The sequence below is a fragment of the Entelurus aequoreus genome, linkage group LG23 (assembly GCF_033978785.1).
Source record: "Entelurus aequoreus isolate RoL-2023_Sb linkage group LG23, RoL_Eaeq_v1.1, whole genome shotgun sequence".
NCBI classification, from domain to species: domain Eukaryota; kingdom Metazoa; phylum Chordata; class Actinopteri; order Syngnathiformes; family Syngnathidae; genus Entelurus; species Entelurus aequoreus.
In genome coordinates this window covers 6,926,828-6,949,438 of record NC_084753.1, presented here as the reverse complement: position 1 = coordinate 6,949,438, position 22,611 = coordinate 6,926,828, and the positions used below count along the sequence as shown (strand labels likewise).

Here is a 22,611-nt window from a genome sequence, read left to right as displayed (position 1 = left end):
CACATATACAGTGTGATTTTGTAACGTTTACAAGGAAATAAAAACAAAAGTTAAAAAAGGGAGATATGTTGTATATATATGTATGTGCTGCGGTTGTTTTAAGAAGGTTGCGACAGCTGCCGTAAAGGAGGTGCGTTGCTAGCCTGGTTGCTATGTTTCCGGTTGGTCGTAAAAGTGTTGGTCATGTGTTTTTACCCTGCTAAAATCTCTCAGTAAAGTTATTCGATGGATTATAGCTTTTGTTTTGAACTTTATTACACCTTGGAGCGCTTTTTCCCGTCCATTGTTTTCCTGCTTTCGCTATCTGTGCCTAATGACTGAGCTACGTGACGTCATTTATTGTGATGTCCCACGGAGCATTTCTGGTCGGGACGGGATTCGAATAAAGAATCAACTCTTTTCCTTTACTATAGTGGTCTCGATAACGGGTACCGGTTCTCAAAAAGGGATTCGAGTCCGAGGACTCGGTTCTTTTCTTATCAAACAACCGGGAAAACCGGTTTCGAGTATCATCCCTATAGACGACTTCAAAAGGTGAACATGTTGTTGTTGTTAGTGTGATGAAACAATACTCTGTCTTGCACAACCAGTGGGAAAGTTAGTCTCTCACTTTTACTACTCAAATGGACAAATGTAAAGTTGATTTGATATTAATAGCATTATTCATAATTAGGGCTGTCAAACTATTACAATATTTAATTGCGATTAATCGCATGTTTATAGTTCATTAATTAAGTGTACTCTCGACTGATATTTTTTGAGCTAATGGACAATTTGCTTTAATGAAATGTTTTTAAACATGAAACTCCTCAACACAATATGGATATAAACACACTTTTTAAGAGGATTTTAAAAAATGCCTTGGTGTCTTGCCAGAGTTTGTATTTTGTAGGAATACCGAATTTGTATTCCTGCTTTAGGAGCACTTGCAATTTAGAGGAGAGGAGCCACACTTCCATTTTTATATAGCCGTTTCACACATTAGTAACACAAAATGTAGGATTGTTACGATCAAGTTTTGATTGTCGAATATGTTAGGTCAGTGGTCCCCAACCACCGGGCCGCACAAGAAATTAAAAAAATTATTTTATTTTATTTTTTTATTATTAAATCAACATAAAAAACACAATATATACATTATATATCAATATATATCAATACAGTCTGCAGGGATACAGTCCGTAAGCACACATGATTGTATTTATTTATAAAAAAAAATAATAATAAAAAAAAAAAAAAAAGGTTTAAAAGTGCAATTTCCATCAAGTTTAATTTGTGACCATCGTCATTGCTTCTGTTAAAATGAAAGAAACTTGGCGGTTCTCTAACTTATTCACATGGTCCGACTTTGTTTCTTGTCTTAAGTCTTGTTTAGTTCTGATGCATTCTTCTGTTTGGTGATAGAAACTACCTGTGCCACATACCAGCACTGGTGCCTTACGGTTTCTTACACAGCCCGTGTCCTCAAGTCCTGGTGCACTTGTGCTTGTCAATGTACTTTGTGTCTGTACTTCTGTAGGATTTTTGTAATACTCTAACTATTATAAAGAAAATTGAAGAAAACAATGTGGTGGACCAGTTTTTATTAATATGACATGAAGAGAATATGATGAATAATTTTATAAATGTGTGGAAAGAAAATATAAAATTAAATGAACTTTTATTAGTTTATGATCATGATTTGTTAGGCCAGCAGAGAAGACCTTGCCCACCACTGCCAGTGAATCCTAACCACGGACCAAGCAGTCTTGTTTAATTGTTACCAATTGACTTGATAAACTTAACACTCAAATTTGTTAAAGTTATGGCAAATGTTATCTTATCTTATTCTATTCATCTTGCAATTTTGGTATTCTTACAGCCAGACCTGTGTTTATTTCAGTACCTGACGTAACTGTTACCTTTGAGGTGAATTATACCGTGTACCATTTACTTATATGATTGTGAGCTGGCATGTGTTTGTCTTTGGTCACAGAATCCTTTAGAGGATTATTCTACTAAGGATCAAAAGTGCACGTGTCCATCACAAGCACTCCAGAGAGTGGTTAGCATTTGCCCCCAGGAAATTGGGATTCTACAGGAATGCAGGTTTGGAGTTCAGGAGGAAGTGTAAAGACATTAGCAACATCTGGTAGGAAGCCCTCACAAGTAGGAGTAGAGGAGGTCGCCCGACTCAAACCGATCACAGAAAATAGGTTGACTGGCCAAGCAACAAACTGGGTGTTGTCCAAACTGGCCGGCCCCAAGGCCAGAACAATAAAAAGTAACTGTCTTTGTGTAAAAGGTATTTAAGGACAGTACAAAGGTCCTGAGTAGTCCTGAGTTCAATCCCGGGCTCGGGATATTCCTGTGTGGAGTTTGCATGTTCTCCCCGTGACTGCGTGGGTTCCCTCCGGGTACTCCGGCTTTCTCCCACCTCCAAAGACATGCACCTGGGGATAGGCTCCCCCCACCTCCAAAGACATGCACCTGGGGATAGGTTGATTGGCAACACTAAATGGTCCCTAGTGTGTGAATGTTGTCTGTCTATCTGTGTTGGCTCTGTGATGAGGTGGCGACTTGTCCAGGATGTACCCCGCCTTCCGCCCGAATGCAGCTGAGATAGGCTCCAGCACCCTCCGCGACTCCAAAAGGGACAAGCGGTAGAAAAATGGATGGATGGATGTCCAAGAAGACAGCAGAAGAGTGATTAGGCCCATACTATTTCTCCTGGAGCTGCAGTTCCAGTCTGAGGCTCGCTGAAACAAATAAAGCTTTTTGTTGGACGATTCCTCGTCGGCGTCCTCTTGACTCATCACTCATCACACGACCATCAAATATACAACACCTTCCTCAGAGGTTGTCACGTGTCCCAGGTCTGGCTGTGAGAATAACAAAATCGCATAATTTTTTTTAAGAACTTATGAACCTCTTTAGATTTATTCTACTGTGGTCCGCAACGGCAAAGGGGGGTGGAAACTGAAGTTAGAAGTGCTGAAAGGAATATTTAATACAAATGTGAGGACGACCTGTAAAACACGAGGAGAGCGGAGCAGAGACCGAAGTCCTGGGGATCCCAGCTGATATCCACTCCAGCTGTAGGACCTGCAAACACGCACAAGAGCGGGAGAGAGAAACTGTGGTCAGACCAGATGCAGGTGTGAAACCTGCCAAGGTGGCCAAGCAGGTCTCCCCTCTGGACCCAGACGAGCATTGATAAAAAGGTGATGATATGAATACCGTAACTTGCATACATGTGATGAATTTCTCAGTAATGATTACGTTCAGAAGATCCCCCAGAGAGGTCATGACAGAAAATGTGCGACATCGTTAGATAGACTTAAAGGCCTACTGAAAGCCACTACTAGCGACCACGCAGTCTGATAGTTTATATATCAATGATGAAATCTTAACATTGCAACACATGCCAATACGGCCGGGTTAACTTATAAGGTACAATTTTAAATTTCCCGCTAAACTTCCGGTTGAAAACGTCTATGTGTGATGACGTATGCGCGTGACGTCAACAGTGGAAGCGGAAGTATTCGGAGCCCATTGAATCCAATAACAAAGCTCTGTTTTCACTTCAAAATTCCACAGTATTCTGGACATCTGTGTTGGTGAATCTTTTGCAATTTGTTTAATGAACAATGGAGACTGCAAAGAAGAAAGTTGTAGGTGGGATCCGTGTATTAGCGGCTGGCTGCAGCAAGACAACCAGGAGGACTTACTTGGATAGCAGACGCGCTAGCCGACCGCACGGATGATCGGGTGAAGTCCTTCGTCCTTCCGTCGATCGCTGGAACGCAGGTGAGTACGGGTGTTTCTGAGTAGATGAGGGCTGGCTGGCGTAGGTGGAGCGCTAATGTTTTTATCATAGCTCTGTGAGGTCCCGTTGCTAAGTTAGCTTCAATGGCGTCGTTAGCAACAGCATTGTTAATCTTCGCCAAGCTGGTAAGCATTAACCGTGTAGTTACATGTCCAGAGTTTAGTAGTATTGTTGATCTTCTGTCTATCCTTCCAGTCAGGGACTTATTTGTTTTGTTTCTATCTGCAGTAAAGCCCGATGCTATCACCTTAGCTCAGTAGCTAAAGTGCGTCACCGATGTATTGTCGTGGAGATAAAAGTCACTGTGAATGTCCATTTCGCGTTCTGGACTCTCATTTTCAAGAGGATATAGTATCCCAGGTGGTTTAAAATACAAATCCGTGATCCACAATAGAAAAAGGAGAGAGTGTGGAATCCAATGAGCCAGCTTGTACCTAAGTTACGGTCAGAGCGAAAAAAGATACGTCCTGCACTGCACTCTAGTCCTTCACTCTCACGTTCCTCATCCACGAATCTTTCATCCTCGCTCAAATTAATGGGGTAATCGTCGCTTTCTCGGTCCGAATCTCTCTCGCTGCTGGTGTAAACAATAGGAAAATATGAGCAGTCCTTCCTCCGGTGTCGTCACGCTACTTCCGGTAGGGGAAAGCCTTTTTTTTATCAGAGACCACAAGTTGCGAACTTTATCGTCGTTGTTCTATACTAAATCCTTTCAGCAAAAATATGGCAATATCGCGAAATGATCAAGTATGACACATAGAATGGATCTGCTATCCCCGTTTAAATTTTAAAAATTCATTTCAGTAGGCCTTTAAGTCTTGTGTTGACCACACTAGGACATGGAGGCTTGCGGCGTGACCCCGCGATGCAGAGACTGAGATGTTTGACGACGGATGACGCAGTAGACCACAGGTGAGTCAAAAACACAACTCAAACCCAAACAGCAGGGCCGGCCCGTGGCATAGGCCGTATAAGCAAATGCTAAGGGCGCCGTCCATCAGGGGGCGCCACGCCAGTGCCACAAATGTTGGAGAAAAAAAAAAAAAAAGTTGGTACTATTATTTCTAAATACAAAAAATAATCCGGTGCGCCCCCTCCCTTCCCGTATCATGACTCTTTTTGGACGTCACCACATCAAAAAATCAACACAAGATGTCAAAACGGCCAAAACTGTCAGGTGCCCAGGGAAGAAAAAATAGAAAAGAAGAGGAGGAGAAACGAGAAAAAGACAGAGGTAGCAGGGAGGTAACGTTAGCCTACATGAAATTATTTGTCTTTTACAGAAAGTGATAGTAACCTGGCTTTTTAGCATTAAGCTAATGTTACATGATTCGGCAATTGCTAATCAATAAATAGCTAGTTCTGTTTTAACGTCGGGTTAATATTTTGGAGGGGGCTAAATTGTTATGGAAAATAATAATGTAACATTAGGTAATTACAGTACTCCCACCTTACATTCCTCAGGGACATTTGTATTAGATCTTTTAAGCAGGTGTTTTTTGTTTACATTGTTATTGCCTTCTGGTTAGCTAATGTTTGCCCAGCAGGTAATAGTCACTTTTCCACCCCTTTATATATTAGGTATAGTTGTAAGCCTAGTTGTTAAAGTGCACATCATTAATGTTAATTAAGCAATATCACATGAGAGGGAATGCTGTTTTTTAATTTGAGCACTGCTGTGATTCGGTTAAAGATAATCATAACATAACATTCTCATATAATATGTTAATGTGCTTTCTTTAAGTAAAAAAAAAGGTCAAAAACAAAGCTATTCGGTTTCTTGTGAGTATATACACTTCACTGCCGATGTGGGGTGGGGGGGCGCCACCTAAAATCTTGCCTAGGGCGCCAGATTAGTTAGGGCCAGGCCTGCCAAACAGGATAATAAACCGTCCTGATTGGTAATCAGGGACAGGTGAGCCAGGACCAACAGTGCCTCTGCTGGTTGCAGCCAAGTAGTGCACTCAATCAATCAATTCCACATAATCACCATCATTGCACAATACTTGATTGGCAGCCATGACACAGGTGAGACCAGCACTCAGAACAGGAAGTGGACTGGGAAGGAAATCCAACCGGACACACAAAGTCCACCTGTCATGAGGAATCAACCAAGTCATGGAGTCCTGGTAATCCATCTTCTTCCTTCTGGGAATACATGTCCGCATAAGGCCGCCTAAAATAGGGGAGTCAAAGTCATTTGAGCTCAGGGGCCGCATGGAGGAGAATATGTACACACAGACTATTCACATCATGGCATTAAAAGTCAAAAAATCAATCAATGTTTACTTACTGTATATAGCCCTAAATCACGAGTGTCTCAAAGGGCTGCACAAGTCACAACGACATCCTCGGTTCAGATCCCACATCAGGGCAAGGAAAAACTCAACCCAGTGGGACAATGAGAAACCTTGGAGGGGACCGCAGATGTGATATGTATAAAATGTTATATATATTATTCATATATTAATGCTCAAATGTCTAGATCAGGGGTGTCCAAAGTGCGGCTCGGGGGCCATTTGTGGCCCGCAGGTCCTTTTTTAACAGCCCCACGGCACATTTTAAAAATACGATTGAAAACAATCAAAAACATGATAAGTGGTATAAAAGAGCAAACGTAACAAGAAAATGTCGCAATGTTTACTCTAATAACACCAAGCTGCCATGCAGGCTGTTTCTTTCTTCAATGTCATTATGAATTATTGACCTATTCAAGGCTCACACTACGTCACATCTTAGATATTTTGGGGGAAAATGTTGCATATTTTGTGTTTGCCATATAAAAAACGGAGCTGTTTTTTATAAAGAAGGGCCTAAAACGAAAAACATAAACAAAAATACAACTTATAATTGACGGATAGATCTGAAGTTGATCTCGAGATTATTGTGTAAAAGTAAACAGTAAAAAAAAAAATAGAATTTATTTTTCAACACTATAATTATTTGGATCCCCAATAATTTTTGTGTGATTTGTTTTTAAGTGTCATCGCTCAAAAAATAATAATGAATTAAAATCAATGTTGTTATGAGTTATTGACCTTTTTAAGGCTCCAAGTATTATATAATCTCAAATATTCCACTTAAAAATTTTGTTGTGTGAAAATATTGCATATTTTGTATTTTTCCCATAAAAAACAGGGTTGTCTTTGACAAAAAGAGCATACAACTTAAATCTTTAAAAGCGTTATATTGACACATAGACCTAATGTTGATCTAGAGATTTAAAACTTGAATAATAATACAAATAATAATACTGAATAATGACACATTTTTAATATTTTTTGGGCCAAAACCCTTTGGGGTCCCCGGGATCAAGCCTGAGTGGAGGCCTGAATGTATATTTTTTATACATATATTGTATTGGTTTTTAAAATAAAAAATATCAAAATGGCCCCAGCTTGCTTTGATTTTTCAGAATGCGGCCCTCAGTGGAAAAAGTTTGGACACCCCTGCTCTAGATCAACCAAATAATGTATCCCTCAATTACAAGCTTGTTTTTATTGTTTTTGATCAATGACAGTTTTAAAGAAAACAACAGTTTGTGTTATTAGAGTCAACACATTTGTTTCATTACCTTCCACCTTTTTGCTCTTTTATTCCACTTTTGTTGTAATATTTCTGAAATGTGCCGCGAGCCTTTAAAAAAAATGTCGCTGCGGGCCACAAGTGGCCCCCGGGGGCCTCACATTGGACACCCCCGGTTTAGTGACTAGACAAACATGCACCGTACAGTTTTATTATGTTTCTGTTTATCGGTGAACATTTTCACCAAACATCTTTTGGCTTTCATTCACTGTCTCAGTTTTAGTAAATGGTTAAAAACACTGTTGACTTTATTTGAAAGTTGTTGCATACATTAGTACAATCAATGTCACTGAGGGCCTAACAAGAGTCTGTGTTTTCAGATTATCCCTGAATGCACCACACTGTATTTTACTGTATAAAAGCCACACACCTACTAAAATGTAGGGAAAAAATATGTTTCCTTATATTAGTCGCACCGACTATAAGTTGCAGATACTGTATATACCAGGGGTCACCAACGTGGTGCCCGCGGGCACCAGGTAGCCCGTAAGGACCAGATGAGTAGCCCGCTGGCCTGTTCTAAAAATAGCTCAAATAGCAGCACTTACCAGAGAGCTGCCTCTATTTTTTTAAATTGTATTAATTTACTAGCAAGCTGGTCTCGCTTTGCCCGACATTTTTAATTCCAAGAGAGACAAAACTCAAATAGAATTTGAAAATCCAAGAAAATATTTTAAAGACTTGGTCTTCACTTGTTTAAATAAATTCATAATTTTTTTACTTTGCTTCTTATAACTTTCAGAAAGACAATTTTAGAGAAAAAATACAACCTTAAAAATGATTTTAGGATTTTTAAACACATATACCTTTTTATCCTTTTTACCTTTTAAATTCCTTCCTCTTCTTTCCTGACAATTTAAATCAATGTTCAAGTAAATGTATTTTTTATTGTAAAGAATAATAAATATATTTTAATTTAATTCTTCATTTTAGCTTCTGTTTTTTCGACGAAGAATATTTGTGAAATATTTCTTCAAACTTATTATGATTAAAATTCAAAAAAAATTATTCTGGCAAATCTAGAAAATCTGTAGAATCAAATTTAAATCTTATTTCAAAGTCTTTTAAATTTCTTAGAAAAATTTTTGTTCTGGAAAATCTAGAAGAAATAATGATTTGTCTTTGTTAGAAATATAGCTTGGTCCAATTTGTTATATATTCTAACAAAGTGTAGATTGGATTTTAACCTATTTAAAACATGTCATCAAAATTCTAAAATTAATCTTAATCAGGAAAAATTACTAATGATGTTCCATAAATTATTTGTTTTAATTTTTTCAAAAAGATTCGAATTAGCTAGTTTTTCTCTTCTTTTTTTCGGTTGAATTTTGAATTTTAAAGAGTCGAAATTGAAGATAACTATGTTTCAAAATGTAATTGTCATTTTTTTGTGTTTTCTCTTTTAAACCATTCAATTAAGTGTAAATATCATTAATTATTAATAATAACATAGAGTTTAAGGTAAATTGAGCAAATTGGCTATTTCTGGCAATTTATTTAAGTGTGTATCAAACTGGTAGCCCTTCGCATTAATCACTACCCAAGAAGTAGCTCTTGCTTTCAAAAAGGTTGGTGACCCCTGCTGTATACGTTGCGAAATTAATATTTTCGCAGTGGGATTCGGTAAAAGTTTATTTACATACCTTAATTGTTTCCAAACTGTGTCTGTAAGACGGCAGTAAAACGGCTGATCAAACAAAACAGAAGTCATGGTCATGGACTCTTAGGCCTGTCGTTTTAGACGTTTTGGTGAATTTACTGAGGAATTTGTGAAACTGAAAACAATACAAAAAGAATGTCGTTGTATAACACTAACACAGACACTCGCAGACGCGTTAGCGTATTAGCTAATGCTAACGACGCTAGCGTCATAACACTGCGATAGCACACTCCTACAGACATCACACATGGGACACTTTAGTAAGTAAGACTTATTTTAGTTATAATGTAAAACTTACGAACGTTGCTTAGAGTTAAAAATTAATAATCCATACGAGTAGAAACGTTATGAACGACGAGAAGACTGAACGGCACTCTACATTATATATATATATATATATATATATATATATATATATATATATATATATATATATATATATATATATATATATATATATATATACACAGTACATATATATATAGTCTATATATATATATATATATATATATATATATATATATACAGTACATGGTGGTACTTAATGAATACTTAGGTCTACTACACTACTGTATTTAATGTTGTCATTATGGTGGTACTTAATGAATAGTTAGGTCTACTACACTACTGTATTTAATGTTGTCATTATGGTGGTACTTAATGAATACTTAGGTCTACTACACTACTGTATTTAATGTTGTCATTATGGTGGTACTTAATGAATACTTAGGTCTACTACACTACTGTATTTAATGTTGTCATTATGGTGGTACTTAATGAATACTTAGGTCTACTACACTACTGTATTTAATGTTGTCATTATGGTGGTACTTAATGATTACTTAGGTCTACTACACTACTGTATTTAATGTTGTCATTATGGTGGTACTTAATGAATACTTAGGTCTACTACACTACTGTATTTAATGATGTCATTATGGTGGTACTTAATGAATACTTAGGTCTACTACACTACTGTATTTAATGTTGTCATTATGGTGGTACTTAATGAATACTTAGGTCTACTACACTACTGTATTTAATGTTGTCATTATGGTGGTACTTAATGAATACTTAGGTCTACTACACTACTGTATTTAATGTTGTCATTATGGTGGTACTTAATGAATACTTAGGTCTACTACATTACTGTATTTTAATGTTTTCACCTGACCCTGTGGAACGTGTTCACAATTTTAAAAAAATTAAATAAAATAAATAATTGGTACTTTAACTTGTTAACTTTTAAATCCATGTCGTGCAAAATAGTACGTGAAACAAAAGTAAAAAATTAATTTAATTTGTTGAAATCCTTAGCGTTTTTGCGGTGACTTTTTGTTGCGTAACAATTTAAGAGTGTAGGGAATAAGCGGTAGAAAATGGATGGATGGATGGATAAATACATCAAATCAAGAATAAGTTCTCATCATCCTAGTATCGATCCAACACTGATGTTCCCCGGATGTCAACACTATCGCTATTTGTCTCCATCCGCCGCCTCTCTAATACTCGACAAACCGATACCGCTTGTAAAGTTTGGCCTTGCAACGTCACGTCAATAAGAAATACATTTTGTTAATACATCTTTTTTTGGGAGTAGTTCCGAGTTCACGGTGAAGGTTGCCGGAATTCCGAGCCGTCCTTGAACGCCTCAGCAGTACTTGACTGGAGGGATGTGTTATTTTGTCTTTCTTCTGCCCAAATTCACGCCATGAACGCTCCGTCGTCCTGACGGCACCGCCGCTCACACTCCTTCTTCCACCAGGAGAGGATAGAAACTCCGTGTTGTCACCCAGGAGAGGCTAGAAAGAAGGACCGGTGACATGTTTACGTGTTCGCCGAGGACAACAGTGTCGTAGTTCCCGCGTGTGAGGATGCTCTCGGCGGTTCGAGTGTAGTAGCCACTATAGTGACTCTATTACCACTCAACCTATTTCATTTTTATTTTTATTAACTTACATTTGTTTGTAATTGTTGCACTTTTGGATTTGGAGCGACGTCCCCAAGGAAGGCAAAGACGAGGTCCATCGGCGAAAGTAAGGTTGCCTTATTTACTAATTGTATGCACATTTGGGCGTGTGACGTCACCACTTCCGGGTAGTTTGTTGTCCAGTTGACATAAAAAGACATAAAAAGCCCACTAAATGCAATGTACATTAATTATTAGGTCTTTTTTTGCTTTATGGATAATATGTCCTGTAAAGTATGGCTTATTTGAAGTATTTACCTTTACTTTGTGCACTTCTGAGTCACCTGTGACAGCTTGATTGATGAACGATTAATAACAATCAGTGGCACAACATTATTTATTTCTCTCTTTTTAATTGTCATGATGCATTTGTCTCCATTTTGTGCTTTTAAGAGCGCCCAACGATATCTATGGAAGACTTCAATTGCTTGGATGGCCACCAATGTCATTTTAAGATAGCGTTGGGTCAGCTTTGAGTGGTGATACCACCCCAAAAGGGACATTCTATAGCAGGGCTCACCAACCTTTTTGAAAGCAAGAGCTACTTCTTGGGTACTGATTAATGTGAAGGGCTACCAGTTTGATACACACTTAAATAAATTGCCAGAAATAGCCAATTTGCTCAATTTACCTTTAACTCTATGTTATTATTAATAATTAATGATATTTACACTTAATTGAACGGTTTAAAAGAGGAGAAAACACGAAAAAAATGACAATTACATTTTGAAACATAGTTTATCTTCAATTTCGACTCTTTAAAATTCAAAATTCAACCGAAAAAAAGAAGAGAAAAACTAGATAATTCGAATCTTTTTGAAAAAATTAAAAAAAGAATTTATGGAACAGCATTAGTAATTTTTCCTGATTAAGATTCATTTTAGAATTTTGATGACATGTTTTAAATAGGTTAAAATCCAATCTCCACTTTGTTAGAATAAATAACAAATTGGACCAAGCTATATTTCTAACAAAGACAAATCATTATTTCTTCTAGATTTTCCAGAACATTTTTAAAAGAAATTCAAAAGATTTTGAAATAAGATTTAAATTTGATTCTACAGATTTTCTAGATTTGCCATGATTAATTTTTTTGAATTTTAATCATAATAAGTTTGAAGAAATATTTCACAAATATTCTTCGTCGAAAAAACAGAAGCTAAAATGAAGAATTAAATTAAAATATATTTATTATTCTTTACAATAAAACAAATAAATTTACTTGAACATTGATTTAAATTGTCAGGAAAGAAGAGGAAGGAATTTAAAAGGTAAAAAGGTATATGTGTTTAAAAATCCTGGTGTGTGTATTTTAGCGTCCCGGAAGAGTTAGTGCTGCAAGGGGTTCTGGGTATTTGTTTTGTTGTGTTTATGTTGTGTTACGGTGCGGATGTTCTCCCGAAATGTGTTTGTCATTCTTGTTTGGTGTGGGTTCACAGTGTGGCGCATATTTGTAACAGTGTTAAACTTGTTTATACGGCTACCCTCAGTGTGACCTGTATGGCTGTTGACCAAGTATGCCTTGCATTCACTTGTGTGTGTGAAAAGCCGTAGATATTATGTGATTGGGCCGGCACGCATAGGCAGTGCCTTTAAGGTTAATTGGCGCTCTGTACTTCTCCCTACGTCCGTGTACACAGCGGCCTTTTAAAAAGTCATACATTTTACTTTTTGAAACTGATACCGATCATTTTGAAACCGATACCGATAATTTACGATATTACATTTTAAAGCATTTATCGGCCGATAATATCGGCAGTCCGATATTATCGGACATCTCTAATTATGGTGTCTGTATAAGGACCCCAAAATGGCACCTATTAGCAGACATATTATCTGGTGTTTTGTTTCGCAATATTATGCAAAAGCAACTTTTCTTACCTTCTGGTACCGGCTGATCTGTATTTGGGATCTGCACAAGTCCTGAAAATGTGCGCACGTCCGCCTTTGTAGTCGATAATCTTCTTCTTTTTCTCTATCTTCTTGTAATGGGACACTCATCCTGTTGCCATTTCTAATATAAAGTAGTGTAAAGTTCTTACTTATATCTGTCAGTAAACTCACCATGAAAGCACTAAAACATACCGGTGTAGTGAGTTGACATTATTCACCCAAGGAACTTTAGTTATTCGAGAGTTCCGGTCGGACGCTTTTTCACGGGACACATTTCGGGCGTTGTTGTTGCACTAGTGAGCCACGGATGAGGAGATGCTGCTCCGTTATTGATGGAAGTAAAGTCTGAATGTCATTAAAACAGTTAGCGCCATCTTTTGACACTTCTTCCACTCCCGTCCTTGCACGCTACACCGCTACAACAAAGATGACGGGGAGAAGACGCTGTCCAAGTGGAGGCACGTAAATAAGACCGCCCACAATACGGCGCATCCGGAAGCGACTGTCAGAAAGCGGCTTGAAGATGATGTGTAAAACATCATCTATGCAACATTTTGAGCAAAGAACCGGTGCGCCTTATATATGAAAACATATTAAAACTAGACCATTCATTGGCAGTGAGCCTTATAATCTCGTGCGCCCTATGGTCCAGAAAACACAGTACATATGCCGGGTCAAATTATTAATTATTTATTATTGGTCGACTTCAAAGTAATGCACTTTCCGGTACACTTTCCTAAATTTTGATTCGCCGAAAGTTTTATCGATCACAAATACTGCATTTGTTTTCTTTTGTGTTATTTTTTAAAATTAATTAACGTTCATGACAACCTTTTTCCAAAACACAATATAGAATGTGAGATACAGCAGGATAATGCATACATGTATCATTTGTTTTCAAAACGCTTACAAAAAAGTGGGACCCCAAAAATTTACTGTGGGACCCCATTTTTATGACTTGATGGGGTCCCTGTGAAAGTTTGACACCTACCTTGTTTACTTCCGTGACAACCTCCTTAAAGTTTTCTTAGATCCACTATGGACTGGACTCTCACTGTTATGTTAGATCCACTATGGACTGGACTCTCACACTATTACCTTAGATCCACTTGGACTGGACTCTCACTATTACGTTAGATCCACTATGGACTGGACTCTCACAATACTATGTTAGATCCACTATGGACTGGACTCTCACAATATTATGTTAGATCCACTATGGACTGGAGTCTCACAATTATGTTAGATCCACTATGGACTGGACTCTCACACTATTATGTTAGATCCACTAAGGACTGGACTCTCACTATTATGTTCGATCCACTATGGACTGGACTCTCACAATTATGTTAGATCCACTATGGACTCTCACTATTATGTTAAATCCACTATGGACTGGACTCTCACTATTATGTTAGATCCACTATGGACTGGACTCTCACTATTATGTTAGATCCACTATGGACTGGACTCTCACACTATTACGTTAGATCCACTTGGACTGGACTCTCACACTATTATGTTAGCTCCACTATGGACTGGACTCTCACTATTATGTTAGATCCACTAAGGACTGGACTCTCACAATATTATGTTAGATCCACTATGGACTGGACTCTCACAATATTATGTTAGATCCACTATGGACTGGACTCTCACAATATTATGTTAGATCCACTATGGACTGGACTCTCACACTATTACGTTAGATCCACTATGGACTGGACTCTCACAATACTATGTTAGATCCACTATGGACTGGACTCTCACAATACTATGTTAGATCCACTATGGACTGGACTCTCACACTATTACGTTAGATCCACTATGGACTGGACTCTCACAATACTATGTTAGATCCACTATGGACTAGACTCTTACAATTATGTTAGATCCACTATGGACTGGACTCTCACAATACTATGTTAGATCCACTATGGACTGGACTCTCACAATACTATGTTAGATCCACTATGGACTGGACTCTCACAATTATGTTAGATCCACATGGACTGGACTCTCACACTATTACGTTAGATCCACTAAGGACTGGACTCTCACAATATTATGTTTGATCCATTATGGACTGGACTCTCACAATTATGTTAGATCCACTGTGGACTGGACTCTCGCTATTATGTTAGATCCACTATGGACTGGACTCTCACACTATTATGTTAGATCCACTATGGACTGGACTCTCACTATTATGTTAGATCCACTATGGACTGGACTCTCACACTATTATGTTAGATCCACTATGGACTGGACTCTCACTATTATGTTAGATCCACTATGGACTGGACTCTCACACTATTATGTTAGATCCACTATGGACTGGACTCTCACACTATTATGTTAGCTCCACTATGGACTGGACTCTCACTATTATGTTAGATCCACTATGGACTGGACTCTCACTATTATGTTAGATCCACTATGGACTGGATTCTCACAATATTATGCTAGATCCACTCAACATCCATTGCACCGGTCACCCTAGAGGGGGGGGGGGGGGGGGGGGGGTCCCACATCTGCGGTCCTCTCCAAGGTTTCTCATTGTCCCATTGGGTTGAGTTTTTCCTTGCCCTGATGTGGGATCTGAACCGAGGATGTCGTTGTGGCTTGTGCAGCCCTTTGAGACACTCGTGATTTAGGGCTATATAAATAAACATTGCATTGATTGATAGTATTGTTTTTGATTCATTAGTACCTTGATACTATACTAGTACCGCAAAACCGTACAACCCTCGGTGAGATAGGAACTTAGATCGACCGGTAAACTGAGAACTTTGCCTTCCGGCTCAGCTCCTTCTTCACTATGACGGATCGATACAGTGTTTCCAGTACTGCAGACTTGTCGAGGTACTTGAACTCCTTTAATTTGGGCAAGAGTTCTTCTCCAATCTGTTTGAATATAGAAAAATAAAACATTGTACTTAAAAATCGAGTGATTCTTTGAAGGAGCCCATGTACCACAGTTTAAAAATCACTGCTGCGATGGATTTAGATCTTGCACTGCCAACAAAGTCCAAGGTCTGGAAGAAGACACGTGTGCAGGCCAGTCCCAGCACCTTTTACACAGATTGAGCAGGCTTTCTCATGAACAACAGTCACGGTGACACCCTTATCTCCAGGCCGGAGCCAGACTCTTCTCCCTATAAGCCAGCCGTAAAGAAGACTTGTCATGCTGCTCACAACACAAGACGTGTCAGCACTCAGCAAGAGTACTGGGTGGAACCCTGAGGGCCCCAAACTAACTGCAGCAGCTGTTCTGATGCTTCTTGACAGGCTGTCAGACAATTTAAGATGCACCCACAGTCATAGAAGATACTGCGCTACCTACCTTTTTCTACGGCCAACTTTGTGTAGGACATGGTGTTTGACCAAAATGATACGTCTGTTGCTTCGGTGGTCAACCTGAACAAAGACTTGTATGTGTTGCTGAGCCAGTATCTGTGAAGAATGTTGAGTGTTTCTTCTAGAGTTCCAGACAGATTCTAGCAAGGAAGTCCTTGAATCATCTTCATTGTTATGTGTCTGGTGGTGTATTTATTCTAGAGTTCCAGACAGATTCTAGCAAGGAAGTCCTTGAATCATCTTCATTATTATGTGTCTGGTGGTGTATTTATTCTAGAGTTCCAGACAGATTCCAGCAAGGAAGTCCTTGAATCATCTTTATTATTATGTGTCTGGTGGTGTATTTATTCTAGAGTTCCAGACAGATTCCAGCAAGGAAGTCCTTGAATCATCTTCATTATTATGTGTGTCTGGTGGTGTATTTATTCTAGAGTTCCAGACAGATTCTAGCAAGGAAGTCCTTGAATCATCTTCATTATTATGTGTGTCTGGTGGTGTATTTATTCTAGAGTTCCAGACAGATTCCAGCAAGGAAGTCCTTGAATCATCTTTATTATGTGTGTCTGGTGGTGTATTTATTCTAGAGTTCCAGACAGATTCTAGCAAGGAAGTCCTTGAATCATCTTCATTATGTGTGTCTGGTGGTGTATTTATTCTAGAGTTCCAGACAGATTCCAGCAAGGAAGTCCTTGAATCATCTTTATTATGTGTGTCTGGTGGTGTATTTATTCTAGAGTTCCAGACAGATTCTAGCAAGGAAGTCCTTGAATCATCTTTATTATGTGTGTCTGGTGGTGTATTTATTCTAGAGTTGTAGACAGATTCCAGCCAGGAAATCCTTGAATCATCTTTATTATTATGTGTCTGGTGGTGTATTTATTCATAGCACACAGAACAAATAGCAACTGTCTTCTTGCTATCAAACTTCGACTTGGATTCAAGTGGACATTTAATGGCAGCAGCTCAGTTACAAATGAAACCTAAGAAGATCAATCTCAAAAGCACAGGAAGGAAAGTAAATAGTAGCAATTTTATAAATCAAACATACAGAGTTTCCTCGCCACATTGGCTTCGCTATATGGCAGATTTGTTCTATGTAAACATATATCTATATATGCTTGGCATAAATGAAGTCTTATTCATAGAGCTATGAATCTTTGGGCACCATTCGATTCCTTGGGTAATGAATCGATTCTTGATTCAAAATTATTCTCCATTCAAAATCAATAATTTTTTAAAATAACATTAATTAATTAATAACAATAGATGAACAGCTCTGATAAATTTCTATATTACTTAAAAGAAAACTGGTTTTTGTTAAATAAAATTCTACCCAAAAAATTTAAAATAAAGTCAAATACGAATAAGACAACAAGAGAAGTATTCAACACTTCTCTTTTGTAGAGTAAATATGTACAGCAGATATAGATCATCTACATCTACTATATGATTTGTCTGAGTGGCTGGACAGATCAAATAAAAAATTAATAAATAAATAAAAAAGAGCTGAAAGGCTGGATATGGATATATATATATATATATATATATATATATATATATATATATATATATATATATATATATATATATATACATACAGTGTTTCCCACACATTCATTTATTTGTGGCGGCCCGCCACGAAAGAATAACGTCCGCCACAAATAAAATAAATTTTTTTTTTTTTTTTTTTTGTCCTGTCCAGCTTCTCAGGCAAATCATTAAGTTGATGTAGATGCCCATATAGGCTGTTCAGATTTACTTTACAAAAGAGAAGTGTAGGATACTTCTCTTGTTGCCTTATTTGTATTTGACCACTACTGTTTTCTGTTTATTTGTTACTGACTGTGGCAGGACACCTCTGCCTCTGTTTCACTTTATGTTGCTGGTAAATAATATGGTTGTAGTAGTAGGCTAAAGTTAAATTATTTAGTATGCACTAATTAAAGGGGCAGAGCTTTAAGAGACATTTTAGCTTTTATATTTTATAAGATGTATTTTTTGTAAGAACCACAATTAATAAATATATTTCAGTGAATAACTTATTGTTCAAATCTGTATATAAATATGTACATAAAGTGTTGTAATTATATTGTAAAATGGATGGATGGACGTTTAAAACAAAACTGTTATTATTAATTAGTAAGTATACATTTTTTGAGCCTTTTTAGAGAAAATCTTATCATTGTAGTAAATTATGCAAATTACTCGATGATGTCATGGTGACCAGGCCCATAGCCACGCCCCCACCGCCACAGGTATCTTGGCAGTTTATGGGAAACACTGTAATATATATATATATATATATATATATATATATATATATATATATATATATATATATATATATATATATATATATATATATATATATATATATATATATATATATATAAAATGTGTGTGTGTGTATATATATGTATGTATGTATATGTATGTATGTATGTATGTATATATATGTATATATACATATGTATATGTATGTATATATATATGTATATATATGTATGTATGTATATATATATGTATATATATATATGTATATGTATGTATATGTATATATATATATGTATGTATATATATATATATGTATGTATATGTATATATATATATATATATATGTATGTATATATATATATATATATATGTATATATATATATATATATATATATATGTATATATATATATATATATATATATATGTATATGTATATATATATGTATATACATACAGATATATGTATATACTAGGGCTGGGCGATATATCGATATACTGGATATATCGCGGGTTTGTCTCTGTGGGATATAGAAAATGACTATATGGTGATATTGGAGTATACGTTCTCACGCAGTTGCTTTTATCTGCGGGGCATTAAACTGCATGCGTTTCTCACTCTTTCCTGTCTCTCCTTCTCACAGAGACTTAAAACAAGCGCACCTTCTTACATACGTCACATACTGTCACGTGAGCAACGTCACACGCTCCCGCCGAGCAGGCAGGTAGCGACATGGTAACGTTAGCTGTGATGCTAACAGCTAACGGTGTGGTTTGAGTGGTAATACGAGAGAAAGAAGGTGCAAATCTGGTAACAAATGGATGAATAATTAATTCCCAAGAAAAACAACACGGGGTCCATCGTCTGACGGTGGTTTGGCTTCAAGCGGGAATATGTCTTTACATGTCAACATCTCCGTTCGGTGCCACACCAACTAAATGCCGAAGCAACTATTTCCACATTAACACCGTACGACATATACTATTTGATATGCAGCTTATTTTTATGTGACACTTATTGAAATATCTTGTGTGACATCATGTTTTAAACTATTGTAGTGGTGTTCTGTACAAAATGTGCACTTTAATTTAGTGTTGTTTTGATAAGTCATCTTAGTAACATCATGCACAAAAGTGCACTAAAATGTCTCTGACAATCTTGCACTTTCTGTTTTGGAAATGACATGAATGTTTGTGCCACTGCTTAATAAATGTTTAATAAATACACTTTTAGTTGTGATTTCCCTGTCTGCATGAAAGTTTAAAAGTAGCATATATTAATGCAGTATGAAGAAGAATGTTTTAATGTAGACACATAGAATCATCATACTGCTGTGATTATATGCATCAAGTGTTCATTCAAGGCTAAGGCAAAATATCCACATATATATCGTGTATCGTGACATGGACTAAAAATATCCACATATTAAAAAAAGGCCATATCGCCCAGCCCTATGTATATGTGTATACACTACCGTTCAAAAGTTTGGGGTCACCCAAACAATTTTGTGAAATAGCCTTCATTTCTAAGAACAAGAATAGACTGTCGAGTTTCAGATGAAAGTTCTCTTTTTCTGGCCATTTTTAGCCTTTAATTGACACCACAAATGTGATGCTCCAGAAACTCAATCTGCTCAAAGGAAGGTCAGTTTTGTAGCTTCTGTAACGAGCTAAAGTGTTTTCAGATGTGTGAACATGATTGCACAAGGGTTTTCTAATCATCAATTAGCCTTCTGAGCCAATGAGCAAACACATTGTACCATTAGAACACTGGAGTGATAGTTGCTGGAAATGGGCCTCTATACACCTATGTAGATATTGCACCAAAAAGCAGACATTTGCAGCTAGAAAAGTCATTTACCACATTAGCATTGTATAGAGTGTATTTCTTTCAAGTTAAGACTAGTTTAAAGTTATCTTCATTGAAAAGTACAGTGCTTTTCCTTCAAAAACAAGGACATTTCAATGTGACCCCAAACTTTTGAACGGTAGTGTATATGTATATGTATATACATATATGTATATATATATATATATATATATATATATATATATATATATATATATATATATATATATATATATATGTATATACATATACAGTATATATGTATATATTATATATGTATGTATTAGGGCTGTGAATCTTTGGGTGTCCCACGATTCGATTCAATATCGATTCTTGGGGTCACGATTCGATTCAAAATCGATTTTTTTTTTTCAATTCAACACGATTCTCGATTCAAAAACGATATTTTCCCGATTCAAAAGGATTCTCTATTCATTCAATACATAGAATTCAGCAGGATCTACCCCAGTCTGCTGACATGCAAGCAGAGTAGTAGATTTTTGTAAAAAGCTTTTATAATTGTAAAGGACAATGTTTTATCAACTGTTTGCAATAATGTAAATTTGTTTTAACTATTAAATGAACCAAAAATATGACTTATTTTATCTTTGTGAAAATATTGGACAGTGTGTTGTCCAGCTTATGAGATGCGATGCAAGTGTAAGCCACTGTGACACTATTGTTCTTTTTTATTTATTTATAAATGTTTAATGATAATGTCAAAGAGGGATTTTTAATCACTGCTATGTTGAAATTGTAACTAATATTGATACTGTTGTTGATAATATTCATTTTTGTTTCACTACTTTTGGTTTGTTGTGTTTGTGTCTCCTCTCAATTGCTCTGTTTATTGCAGTTCTGAGTGTTGCTGGGTCGGGTTTGCTTTTGGAATTGGATTGCATTGTTATGGTATTGCTGTGTATTGTTTTGTTGGATTGATTAATTAAAAAATATATATATATTTTTGATTTGTATTTTTTATTTGAAAAAATAAAATCGATTTTTTTAAAATGAGAATCGATTCTGAATCGCACAACGTGAGAATCGCAATTCGATTCGATTTTTTTCCCACACCCCTAGTATGTATGTATATGTATATATATTAGGGCTGCAACTAACGATTAATTTGATAATCGATTAATCTGTCGATTATTACTTCGATTAATAATCGGATAAAAGAGACAAACTACATTTCTATCCTATCCAGTATTTTATTGAAAAAAAACCAGCATACTGGCACCATACTTATTTCGATTATTGTTTCTCAGCTGTTTGTACATGTTGCAGTTCATAAATAAAGGTTTATTAAAAAAAAAAAATTTATTTAAGAAAAAAAAACAAAAAAAAAACGTCTGCGCATAGCATAGATCCAACGAATCGATGACTAAATTAATCGGCAACTATTTTAATAATCGATTTTAATCGATTTAATCGATTAGTTGTTGCAGCCCTAATATATATATATATATATATATATATATATATATATATATATATATATATATATATATATATATATATATATATATATATATATATATATATATATATATATATATATATATATATATATATATATATCAGTATTACAATCACGTTTTTGTCTTTGAAATGGTACATAACAATAGATGTCTACAAATACCTCATAGGAATGTTTCAGTTTTATTCAATGGACTCATCAAGTCACAAATGCTAAAGGGATTATGAGTGGACAAGCATTTATTTTATCATACAGTAACAGTACGTATACAGTATGAGATGTCTAAATCACTTACTTATATTTATTATACAGTAACAGTGCGTGTACAGTACAGTGTTTCCCATAAACTGCCAAGATACCTGTGGCGGTGGGGGCGTGGCTATGGGCGTGGTCACCATGACATCATCGAGTAATTTGCATAATTTACTACAATGATCTGATTTTCTCTAAAAAGGCTCAAAAAATCTATACTTACTAATTAATAATAGTTTTGTTTTAAACATCCATCCATCCATTTTACAATATAATTACAACACTTTATGTACATATTTATATACATATTTGAACAATAAGTTATTCACTGAAATATATTTATTAATTGTGGTTCTTACAAAAAATATATCTTATAAAATATAAAAGCTAAAATGTCTCTCAAAGCTCTGCCCCTTTAATTAGTGCATACTAAATAATTTAACTTTAGCCTACTACTACAACCATATTATTTACCAGCAACA

General features: G+C 36.2%; 1 protein-coding gene across 2 annotated transcripts in view; it reads left to right on the top strand.

The window, feature by feature from the left end:
* Window positions 1-5,812: 5,812 nt before the first annotated feature.
* Window positions 5,813-22,611, top strand: part of LOC133640564 (SERTA domain-containing protein 4-like) — a 51,410-nt gene continuing 34,611 nt past the window's right edge. Inside the window, exon 1 of one of the 2 annotated variants that reach the window (XM_062034049.1) lies at window positions 5,813-5,937. The gene's annotated coding sequence lies outside the window, so the exon portion shown is untranslated. Of the gene's footprint in view, window positions 5,938-10,494; window positions 11,090-22,611 lie in introns of those variants that run through there. The other variant, XM_062034048.1, reaches the window with a different exon arrangement.